This window comes from Saimiri boliviensis, chromosome 10 (genome assembly GCF_048565385.1).
Source record: "Saimiri boliviensis isolate mSaiBol1 chromosome 10, mSaiBol1.pri, whole genome shotgun sequence".
NCBI lineage: Eukaryota > Metazoa > Chordata > Mammalia > Primates > Cebidae > Saimiri > Saimiri boliviensis.
In genome coordinates, this window is record NC_133458.1 from 90,039,108 (window position 1) to 90,052,015 (window position 12,908).

At 41.8% G+C, this 12,908-nt stretch overlaps 1 protein-coding gene and 1 non-coding gene across 2 annotated transcripts in view; one reads left to right on the top strand and one right to left on the bottom strand.

Annotated features, from left to right (window-relative positions):
• Nucleotides 1–12,908, bottom strand: part of IGF2BP3 (insulin like growth factor 2 mRNA binding protein 3) — a 174,230-nt gene that overhangs the window by 74,132 nt on the left and 87,190 nt on the right. The window lies entirely within an intron of this gene.
• Nucleotides 12,675–12,747, top strand: LOC120365501 (small nucleolar RNA SNORD65). The gene has a single exon (XR_005580425.2). It is a non-coding gene; the product is annotated as a small nucleolar RNA SNORD65 (small nucleolar RNA).

Sequence of the window (12,908 nt, forward strand, 5' to 3'; positions counted from 1 at the left end):
AGCTAATTTTTTTGCATTTTTAGTAGAGACAGTTTTCACCACGTTGGCCAGGCTGTTCTCAAACTCCTGAGCTCAGGTGATCTGCCTGCCTCGGCCTCCCGAAGTGCTGGGATTACAGGTGTGAGCCACCTTGGCCAGCATACTCATGATTTTCTGACTTTACAATGGTATGAAAGCAATACATAGAATCATTCTGCTTTTCATTTTCAATACAGTATTCAATAAATTACATGAGACTTTATTATAATATAGGCTTTGTGTTAGATGATTGTGCTCACCTGTAGGCTACTGTTAGTGTCTGAGCACGTTTAAGGTATGCTAGGCTAAACTATGATATCCTGTAGGTTAGGTATATTAAATGAATTTTCAACTTACAATATTTTCAACTTATAATGGGATTATCAGGACCATAACTCCATTATAAGTTGATGAGCATCTGTAAAATCTAACATTAATGTCTTTCTTATAGAAATTAAATCTTTGCAGTAACCAAATAGTGTATCTAAGAGTTTCTCTTTATAGAAGTGTTTTAATTAATAAAAGAAGGAATAATCGAATTGGAAAATGATCTTTTTGCCTTCCTTTATGAACTAACAGAGCAATCAAATCTATGCTGCTAACATTACAAAAAGAGAAATCCAAGTGTGTACTTCCTGATAGAAGTCTGTACTGCCATTTATGAAGTATTATTGCTTAAAGAGAAAAAGCGGAGATGGGAGGGAAGGAGAGAAGGAGGGAAGGAGAAAGAAAGTGAATCTGAATACAAACACATCTATTGGGGTTCTCAATCTCGGCAGCATAGCACAATCACATGGGGAGCGTAATATACTGATGCCTGGATCCTAACACCGTAAGTTCAAATTAGTATGAGACATAGCCTGGACATTAGAATTTTTACAATTTAAGGTTGAGATCACTGCTCTAAATCTAACCACCAACTTACAAGAGTCCAGAAACCTGAGGAACTTGCACTGTACTTCAAGGATGAAGTCAGTCAACCTAAACATGGCAGGATAAAAGAGTTTCTTCAACAAATGGGGCCAGGGGGACAATGGGAACCTCAAGTTTAGGGACTTAAATCAACAAACTGCAAAATATAAATCTCATTGGGATTCCCCCCTCTGCCGCCTGCCCATCTTTTTTTTAATTCTGGAAAGAGAGACAGGGTCTCACCACATTGCCCAAGGCTGGTCTCAAATGCCTGGGGCTGAAGCAATCACCCCGCCTCAGCTTCCCCAAGTCTCCTGGGACTACAGGCAGGAGCCACCATGCCCAGCCTATTTGGATCCTAATACCATTTTTTTGAATGTGAAGTAACTAAGATATTTGAACAGACTTCATGGTGACAATGTTTTACATGTGATGATACTGATTTTTTAAAAACTCTTTTAGAGATACATGCTAAAATAATTACTAATGAAATTACTTACCTAAAATTTGTTTCAAATTATCTGCTAGAGAGAGGTGGGACAAATACAGAGAAAATGAGATTGGCCTTAAGCTGATAACTGAAGTTAGGTGATAGGTACACAGGGAGATTTATTTTACTATTCTCCTTACACTTGTAAATGCTTAAAACTATTCATTTTATAAAGGTTTTAAAATGTGAAACATTGACTGGGCATGCTGGCTCACGCCTCTAATCTCAGCACTTTGGGAGGCCGAGGTGGATGGAGCTCCTGAGCCAGTCTCCAATAAAGGGAACCAAAGCTCCTAGACAATAGCTATTTCAAGGACTGAAGCAGGAATTCTACAAGACAATCTTGAAGTATCTTGTAGCGCCATTAAGCACATATTCAAAAAGGAAAAACCAATCCCAACCAACCAACAAAAGACCACCACAGACAGAAACACACAATGATGGAGTTACCAAAGGGACACAGGAGCTTCCAACAGCCAAAGTTGGAACATCAGAACAGAAAAATAGGAGAAATAATATTAGACTACAGCCCAGAGTATAAAATAAATATCCACAAGCCAAATGACTGAATAAATAGGGAAGGCTAAACAGCTCTCCATGGAGAGAAATTCCAAATAATTTATGTAGACAGTCCACCCTCAAGGAGACAGTGCATCATTTTCCACTCCTTAAGTGTGTGCTGTGCACAGTAATGGCAGGGAGGGGTGGTGGAGCAACATACACTATTTCATCCAGGTGATCAAGGTTAACATCAGTGGGCCAGGTGTGGTGGTTCATGCCTATAATCCCAGCTGTTTGTGAGGCCAAGGCAGGTAGATCACTTGAGGTTAGGAGTTCAAGACCAGTCTGACCAATATGGTGAAATCCTGTCTCTACTAAAAATACAGAAATTAGACTAGCATGGTGGCAGGCACCTGTAATTCCAGTTACTGGGGAGGCTAAGGCAAGAGAATTGCTTGAACCCAGGAGGCGAAGGTTGCAGTGAGCTGAGATTGTGCCAATGCATTCTACCCTGTGCAGCAGAGCAAGTCTCAAAAAAAAAAAAGAAAGAAAGGTTAACATCAGTGGTAAATCATGATGATTGCATGTATCCTGGATATGAGAACAACATTTTATCTGAAGTCTTCCTCCTCAAAAATCCGTAAATCCAGTAAAATAATGGGGAAAACTTCACACAAGTTCCAACTGAGGGTCATTCTACAAAATACCTCATCAATATTCCTGAAAATTGTTAAGATCATCAATAATAAGGAGTTTAAGAAATTGTCACAGCCAAGAGGAGCCTAAGGAAACATGACAATGTAATAGTGTCCTAGACAGGATCATGTAAGAGAGAAAGGATATTAGGTAAGAACTAAGGAAATCTGAGTAACAGGATGGAATTTGGTTTACTATAAACCATGAAATAATGATTTGGTTCTTTAATTGTGACAAACGTGCCATACTCAAGTATGATGTTAATCACAGAGGAGACAGTCTAGGGCGTGTGGGAACTCTATACTATCTGTGCTACTTCCCTGTAAACCTGTGGCTATTCTACAATTAAGTTTTTTTTTTTTTTTTTTTTAAATAGAGATGGGGTTTCAGCATGTTGGCCAGGCTGGTCTCGAACTCCCGACCTCAGGTGATCCTGCCCTCCTCCGCCTTCCAAAGTGCTGGGATTACAGGCATGAGCCACTGCGCCCTTAAGTTTTTTTTTTTTTTTTAAAGGAACAAAGCATTGATACCTGCTACAATATGCATCAATCTTGAAAGGATTAAAGCTAAATGAAAGAAGCCACTTGGTATGTGAATATCTCAATGAAGCTATTATAAACACACGCACATACTCACACAATGAGATACTATATACCTATGGCAAGGATGCGTAGCCATTTGAGAATGGGTAAAATTAAACCACCAAGTGTTGTCAAGGGCTGGACCTGCTGGTGAGAATACAAAATGGCACAACTACTCTGGAAAAGTTTAGAATTTTAAAAAAACATTAAATATATATATGATCCAGTTATTCCACCCCTATGTAGTTACCTGAAAGAAATAAATATCTCAGGAAGAAAAACCTTCTCCTTTATTGACTTAAGATTCAGTAACTGAGGGCCTATGAATTCAACTGACAATGTACAGATGAACAGTAGAAAAAAACAAAACCTTTTTTTTTTTTTTTTTTGAGACGGAGTTTCGCTCTTGTTACCCTGGAACGATCTCGGCTCACCGCAACCTCCGCCTCCTGGGTTCAGACAATTCTCCTGCCTCAGCCTCCTGAGTAGCTGGGATTATAGGCACGTGCCACAATGCCCAGCTAATTTTTTGTATTTTTAGTCGAGACGGGGTTTCACCATGTTGACCAGGATGGTCTCGATCTCTTGACCTCGTGATCCACCCGCCTTGGCCTCCCAAAGTGCTGGGATTACAGGCTTGAGCCACCGCGCCCGGCCAAAAACAAAACTTTTTCATATGCATATGGAAATGCACAGAAGCAGTACTCTAAACAGCAAAATAAGGAAGTTTACAAACCTAACTAACTGGGGGAAAAGAGTAAGGGAGAAAGGCTTCTATGGGAAAATAAATGGGTTTCAAGGGGAACAGAAAATAAATTTTGCGGTAATATTTGTTTACGCAGATGAGAGTGGTCTTCTCCATCTTTCATTTTCAGGCCAAGAAAATTCCCCGAGAGAGGAGATTTTTAGCAGCCTCATTCCCAGAAGTTTCTGCCTTTAAATTATGGAATTTCTGATTAGGCTTCTTTCTGCATCTGTTGAATCTCAAATCTCCTTAGTTTAAAATAATCTTCATACCATCTACAAAAGCAAACATCCATATAGACCCTACACATAAATGTTCATAGCACCTTTATTTTTAGTAGTCAAAAACTGGAAACGACCCAAATGTTCATCAACAGGTAAACAAGTAACTTGTGGTATATCCACGCAACAAATCACTACTCAGCTATGAAAGGGAATGAGCTGTTGACTCACACATCACAGGTAAATCTTAATGGTTCCACATGCGTATATGTATGTCAATGCTTATCAAAATGTGCACTTTAAAGATGTGTTTATGTCAATCATACCTCAATAAGCTGTTTTTTAAAAAGACCTAATAATTTGAAGACTTAAGTTGTTATAAATCAGTACAAAAGTGAGAATTACTCCCAATGTTTAATGTGTGAAAAGGCTCAAGGTTTAAGTGAGAAAAACAAAAGCAAGAAACTACATGCAATATATTCAGTATTTTTTTTTTAATTACCAGACTACACAGATGGGAAAAAGAAACTGGATAAATCTTTAATCAACACATTGTAACTGTTTGCCCAAAAAGTGTGAAGACTATCAGACATGTACAGTTAGGGAAAAGAAGCCATGAATAGAAGTGACAGTCAAAAATGACAGGCTGAGTGTGGTAGCTCATGCTCATAATACCAGCACTTTGGGAGACCAAGTCAGGAGGATCCCCGGAAGCCAAGAGTTCAAAACTAGCCTGGGCAACACAGCAAAATCCCTTCTGTACCCACTCCTCAAAAAAACTTAGCTGGGCATAGTGCTATGCATCTACAGTCCCAGCTACTTGAGAGACTAAGGCAAGAAGATCACTTGAGACTGGGAGGTTGAGGCTGCAGTGAGCCGTGATTGGGCCAGTATACTCTAGCCTGGAGACAGAGTGAGACCCCGTCTCTAAAATACACACACACACACACACACACACACACACACACACACACACACACTCTCTCTCTCTCTCTCTCTCTCTCTCTCTCTCTCTCTCTTCCTTTGACTATTGGCCAAAAGATAGGCAAATATGCCAAGTGAAATAATAATGCTAGTTTCTGCAGACAAAATTGGCTAAGATTTTGAATTATTTTAGCATGAAGTATGCTGGGAAGGGTATGAATAAACTATGTCTTGTCTATTCGTGGGGAAAAGTATAAAGAAGCATAGAATTTCTATACAAGTTCTGTTAATATCAAATGGCCTAAAAATTCACTCTGATCTGCTAATTCAATTTCTGTGTATATATGCTTAGAAGTATGAAAGGTAATACAGCAAGACATTTTTGAACTTTACTTTTCAAATTGTAGTCAATGAACCTGTATAATGGGAAAGAAGTACATTTAAGTCATTCTTTAACTGAGGCTTAAAAAATCAATTTGAAAGGCCGGGCGCGGTGGCTCAAGCCTGTAATCCCAGCACTTTGGGAGGCCGAGGCGGGTGGCTCATGAGGTCAAGAGATCGAGACCATCCTGGTCAACATGGTGAAACCCCGTCTCTACTAAAAATACAAAAAATTAGCTGGGCATAGTGGCACGTGCCTGTAATCCCAGCTACTCAGGAGGCTGAGGCAGGAGAATTGTCTGAACCCAGGAGGCGGAGGTTGCGGTGAGCCGAGATCGCGCCGTTGCACTCCAGCCTGGGTAACAACAGCAAAACTCCATCTCAAAAAAAAAAAAAAAATCAATTTGAAACCAAAATACCAACTAAACAAGCATAGACCTGTCCCTTGACTGACCAGGACATGAAGAATACAGATGAAGCCACTGACCTATTGGCAAGTAAAGAGTGCCGCTAGTTTGGGGTAAACCACCACAGCTCTGTTGGGAGTAGCTGGTGGGTAGATTCAGTTAACAGGACAAACCCACAAACCCACCCTAGGACCTCCTACTCCTGCACATAAATGAAATCCCTCAAATGCCAGGTAGAATTAAATATAAAACCTTTAACAGCACAAATATCTTTACTCCTTTTCCTCCCTCTTCATGGGCTACGTGTAGGCAGCACAGGAATGCCAAAGCCACAACTGTATAGCACACAACTTTTATTTTTGAAAAGGCAGCTAAAAACTTCACAGCTGTTTCTGTCACTTTGGATTTGTTGCTTTTTTTTTTTTCCTTGCTCTGTCACCCAGGCTGGAATGCAGTGGCATAATCTTGGCTCACTGCAACGTCCGCCTCTGGGGTTCAAGTGATTCTCTTGCCTCAGCCTCCCGAGTAGCTGAGATCACAGGTGTGTGCCACCATGCACAGGTAATTTTTTACATTTTTAGTAGAGATTGGAGTTTTACCATGTTAGCCGGGCTAGTCTTGAACTCCTAGCCTCAAGTGATCTGCCCGCTTCAGCCTCACAAAGTGCTGGGTAGGATTACAGGCATGAGCCACCATGCCCGGCACTTTTTTTTTTTTTTTTGAGACAGTCTCACTCTGTCACCCAGGCTGGAGTGCAGTAGCACGCTCTCAGCTCACTGCAACCTTCACGTCCCGGGTTCAAGATATTCTTGTGCCTCAGCCTCCTAAGTAGCTGGGATTACAGGCGTGTGCCACCACACCCGGCTAAAATTTTTATATTTTTAGTAGAGGCGGGGTTCAGCCATGCTGGCCAGGCTGGTCTCAAACCCCTTAACTCAAGTGATCCACCCACCTCAGACTCCCAAAGTGCTGGGATTACAGGCATGAGCTTCTGTGCCCGGCCTTCTCACTGCCTTTTAAAATCTCAGTTGTATGGCTACTGACAAAGGTGCATTCCATCCCATGACACTCTTACCTTCCGGGATGCAATGACAGCTTTAACAGCTGTAACGGGTTTTTTTGTTTGTTTTTTTTTTAAGACACTCAAACTTTCTGATCTATTCCTGGAAGCCAGTGCTGATCAATTTTTAACTTCTTCAGAACTGAGCCCTCAACAAAACATGAAACTAGGACGTCTTTTTTTTTTTTTTTTTTTTTTTTTTTGAGACGGAGTTTCGCTCTTGTTACCCAGGCTGGAGTGCAATGGCGCAATTTTGGCTCACCGCAACCTCCGCCTCCTGGGTTCAGGCAATTCTCCTGCCTCAGCCTCCTAAGTAGCTCGGATTATAGGCATGTGCCACCATGCCCAGCTACTTTTTTGTATTTTTAGTAGAGACGGGGTTTCACCATATTGACCAGGATGGTCTCGATCTCTTGACCTCGTGATCCACCTGCCTTGGCCTCCCAAAGTGCTGGGATTACAGGCTTGAGCCACCGCGCCCGGCCAAAACTAGGACTTCTATTACAATAACTAAGGTACTACAGACCCTTACTTAGAATCAAGTATCACCAAAGAAAGGCAGAATAATCTGAGAAATGTTTCACCTAAAAGACTACAAAAGTCTTTTTAAAATGATAAAAAGCACCGACTGTTGTCTGTAGACAGGCACATTACACACCATAGTTGAATAAATTGTAACACAGAAGGTAGAGCGCCAAGATCAAAATGAGCAAGAAACTGAGGCAAGAAGGAATGTTTCTGTTTTTACAAGTGAGTGTTCATGAACCACCACTTTTAGGCCTTACTCTTCAATGTATTTAGTTCAAGAAACTGCTAAACGTCTAAAACAAAACTAAAAGTTGAACAATCCAGTAAGCCTCATTAACAGCTCTTCCAGGAGGGTATTAATGACAGAAAAGATAATATATGCAGATTAAAATGCATAACACTGGTGTCACCTGCCACACACCCTAACCAATATAGCTAAGCTACATAAATTGTTTAAGGTAAGTAGTAAAGAAGAGACCGCTCTTCTCTGCATTTGCAAATATTGCAAACTGACGGCTAATACTGCCCACAGCATGGCAGATGTGGCCAAAATGAGGGCAGAACCATCAGTCCCTTCCTCACCAACCCTGATGAACCAAAACTTCTCCCAAGCTTATCCAAGCCTCAAATGAGAAAGGCAATATGTTCTGCGAACATATCAGAGCGCTGGATAGCACAAAGGCTGAGCTCAAGAAAAGGTTGATTCAGTAGGTAGTGCTGTCACAAAGAGAAAACCATTTGGAGAAGAAATACAAGGAGAATTAACTAGTTCATCCCATATATATAAATATACCAGCAAAAATACACAGCTATTAATGATAGGTACCTCTGGATGGTAGGATTTTAAGTCATTTTTTTTGTTCTCTGAAGTGAACATAGAACTGTTTGTTTTGGAGTCAGGGTCTTGCTGCTCTCTCACCCAGGCCACAGTACAGTGGCAAGTTCACAGCTCACTGCAGCCTCCATCTCTGGGGCTCAAGGGATCCTCCCACCTCAGCCTCCCGAGTAGCTGAGACTACAGATGTGGGCTACCACACCTGGCTAGTTGTTTTTTTTTTTTTTTTTTTTTTTTAAAGAGATGGGGGTTCATCATGCTGCCCTGGCTGGTCTTGAACTCCTGGGCTCAAGAGATCCTCCCACCTTGGCCTCCCAAAGTGCTGACATTACAGGCATGAGCCACTGTGCCTAACCAAAAAAATTTCTAATTTTAAAAAAATTAAAGTGAACAGCATGTAACTCCCAGTTGTTCTACAATGGCTACTGATCAATTTCTTAGGAGTTCCTAAAGGATATTTTGATATCTGACTTCCTTAGGGGACACTCGGCAAGTCTCATTAGCTTCCTTGGAATTCACCCGCCTTAGCTTCTGTGATCAAAGAGAACTTACTGTCATCCAACTCAAGATGTCTTCTGTCTGCTGGAGTGGCCTTCCAGAAGGACCCTTTCCATACAAAACGACAGCCTGTGCTATCGCCTCACCAATTAACACCCAAAATGGTCCTTCATGGTAGTACCAGGCAATGTGGTTAAATCAGACACCTCATTCACAAAAGCCTCCCTCCCACATATACCTTGTAACATGTAAATCAATAAGTTATTATTAATAACTAAAAGCTAGTTCAATTGTAATTGATGATCATCTCATGTCTAGGGAATACAAGCATGTGATCTTCCATTCATTAAACAAATGTCAAAGAAAGCTAAGATTCCACCCTGCAATAAGCACAATTCAGACGTATGAGTACTATGCTCAGTTCTGAAACCTACTCTAAGGGACTCGGAAACTGTGCCCCCAAAGGGAAACTAGCTGTGAGGGATCAGTGGAGGGGATTCTGGGAGGGACAGATGAGTGATGTGGAGAGTTTCTCAGATAGATGATGGACCATTTGAATTTGCTCTCTTCACACACTGGGAGAATTTTTATATTCCCAAAGGAACAAAACAAACATGTAAGTTGAAATCAACAGGCTCTTAAAAGATCATCCAGCCCAAGGGGACCAAGCATGTTCATTTTGCATGCCAGCTGCAAACAACTGGTTGTGATTATCCACAGCCTGTGTGAGAAGGATTCTGTGGCCTAATCTGGGATCAGTGGGAAGAGTTTCTCCTTCAGAGTCCCTCCTGCTTCGAAAGGAAGGAGGCCGAACAAGTAACATGGATTCCCAGCAGTGACCTTCACCTAATGGATTAGATACTTGAGGCCAGCCGAGTTATTAAGGGGTACACAAATCCATACATGCTTTCAAGACTTTCTGACAAGGTGAATAAACAATAATTCCTATACATGTGTGTACCATAATCTTTCAGATGAGTGTCTGGGTTGTGTGATTAAAAAAAAAAATTTTTTTGGCCGGGTGCGGTAGCTCACACCTGTAATCCCAGCACTTTGAGGGGCCAAGATGGGCAGATCACCTGAGGTCAGGAGTTCAAGATGAGCCTGGTCAACATGGTCAAACCCCTTCTCTACTAAAAAAACACAAAGATAAGCTAGGCGTGGTAGCATATGCCTGTAGTCCCAGCTAGTCAGGCGGCCGAGGTAGGGGAATCACTTGAACTCAAGAGGCAGAGGTTGCAGTGAGCCAAGATCGCACCACTGCACTCCAGCCCAGTGAAAAAAAAAAATTTAGCGTTACAGGTTTCTAAAAGTGATCTAGTTCACACGCCAAGGTCTTTCAGCTACAGACACAACTGCATGACTTAAAAAATCTACTTCGCAAAAGGGTAAAGTTATTTATAATCAACAAGACTTTTTAAAATACCCACTTCGGCAGGCCAAGGTGAGCACAATGCATGAGCCCAGGAGTTGGAGAACAGCTCTTACAACATGGCGAAACCATGTCTCTATAAAAAAAAAATAGAAAATTTAGCCAGGTGTGCGGGAGAGTGCCGTGCCTGTAGTCCTAGCTACTCAGGAAGCTGAGGTAGCAGGATTGCTTGAGCCTGGAAGGCTGATACTGCAGTGAGCTGTAATGGTGCCACTTCACTTTAGCCTGGGTGACAGAGGGAGACCCCATCTCTCCTGCCACTTCCCTCCCCAATAACAAACATCAACAACAACAACAACAAACCATGAGAGAAAAATAAAGCCAGGGAAAGTAAGAGTTCAAATAAATTGATATACAGTTACTGGTGAAGTTGAAGTTAAATATTCTAAAAACATACAGTAGAGGTTACCCTCAGTAGCAGACAACACCAAGGTGAACGCAGTCAGTTGGTGAGAAATTATGCAGGCTGCATCACGCGCTACAAAGCTATCTCTAGTAGCCAAGGGGAGCATATAAGCAAAGGTCCTCTCTTTAAACATTAATTAAACAGCACGTCGGCACGTAAATAAAATTCCTACCATACAGAAACAACGCTGTGACCAAAGAAAAGTTTGCTTGTGTTTAGTTGAGCAAGAAATAAATTAATATGATGAAGTCATGTCCTTTATGGGAAAGATATCACGTAGATTATCTGGAGTCAGAAATATTTGTTCAGCTGGCCAGCTTCAAGTAGTGTTAAACAATACTGGAATACTGGAGGTGCACAAAACATGCTCAGAATTGATGGTCATCAAATTTGCTGAGAAAGGAGAACATGGAGTAATGATGGGTGTAAGCTCAGAGGAGCTTAGCATTAATCCACCCTAATGAGACTGGCATCTGGGGGCACAGCCTGCTCAATTTCACAGGAGCATCCCTCACTGATGCTTCTGACTTTTGTGACTCATTTTTTCAGCACTAAACATCGGGGGTTTTCCATAAAAAATTTTTTTAAATAAGAAATTGAACTTCCCCCAAAACAGAAAGCAGAATATTACGATCAACTACTACTAGAAAGCCTAACCAAAACAACCTGAACTACTTAAATAAGTAAACAAATCAGGATAAAACACCCGCAATATACTTTTGAAAACATCTGATCCCTGCTAGTGAAGGGCCAACACAGATGGCACCAAGATTTCCATTTGCCGCCACCAAAAAATAGGAAATAACACAAAGAAACAAAAAATAAAAACTTTTTTTTAAAGAACTTCAGTGGCCGGGAGCGGTGGCTCAAGCCTGTAATCCCAGCACTTTGGGAGGCCGAGGTGGGTGGATCACAAGATCAAGAGATCAAGACCATCCTGGTCAACATGTTGAAACCCCGCCTCAACTAAAAATAGAAAAAATTAGCTGGGCATGGTGGCACGTGTCTGTAATCCCAGCTACTCAGGAGGCTGAGGCAGGAGAATTGCCTGAACCCAGGAGGCGGAGGTTGCGGTGAGCCGAGATCGCGCCATTGCACTCCAGCCTGGGTAACAAGAGCGAAACTCCATCTCATTAAAAGAAAAAAAAAAAAAAAAAAAAAAAAAAAAGAACTTCAGTGATTTCTGCATCAATAAAACTAATGACCTGGGGCCAGGTACAGTGGTTGATGTCTTTAATCCCAGCACTTTGAGAGGCTGAGGGAAGACAGCTTGAGCCCAGGAATTTGAGACCAGCCGGGGCCTGGGCAACATGGTGAAACCCCCCATCTCTACTAAAAATACAACAATTAGCTGGGCATGGTGGCAGACGCCTGTAATTCCAGCAACTAGGGAGGCTGAGGCAGGAGAATTACTTGAACCCAGACGGTGGAGGTTGCAGTGAGCTAAGACCACACCACTGTATTCCAGCCTAGGTGACACAGCCAGACTCTGTCTCAAAAAAAGAAAAGAAACAGAGAGAAAAAAAAACAACAAAAATACAAACCTCAATAACCTGGAACAACAAATTTTTATCCTATTCTCTTGTACTTATCCCCCCCCCACCCCCACACAAAAATATCCAGTGAGGTTTTTTTTTTCACCCCCCCCAATAATCTATTACGGAGTTGAAAAATTCCCAACCAATATACATTCAGTGATGAATATAGACCAGCAAGTCCACACCCAGCCACTATTCTGGGTCTCTGATGATAACAGAAGAGGACACAGCCCTACCCACCTTAGCTCTGTTTGGGGAAATAGATACAAGTAGGAAGGCAATTAAAATATAAAGTGATGGCTTGGAAGTGGGGGACAAAGAAGGGTGCACACCGATAGCCCCAGCACTTTGGGAGGCAAAGGAGGGAGGATCGCTTTAGCTCAGGAGTTTGATGCAGCAGTGAGCTATGATCTCACCACCGTACTGGGCAAGAGGAGACCCTGACTTCCAAAATATGTACTTACACACACACACACACACACACACACACACCCCAAAGTCAAATAATGAAATCACCCAAAACAGCTGGAATTACCGGCAGATTGTGTAGCAATAAACCTACAGTTTTCTGAAGAAAAAAAATACATGAGCCAATGCAAGCCTACATGCCAAGTGCTACCACAGTGTTAAGTATGGGAGAAATACAGGAAAGATGTTTAGTCCAGGTGTGGCAGGCATGACATCCAAATTCAGGGCTAAATAATTGGTGGGAATCAAGAAAGATGGAAAGGATCC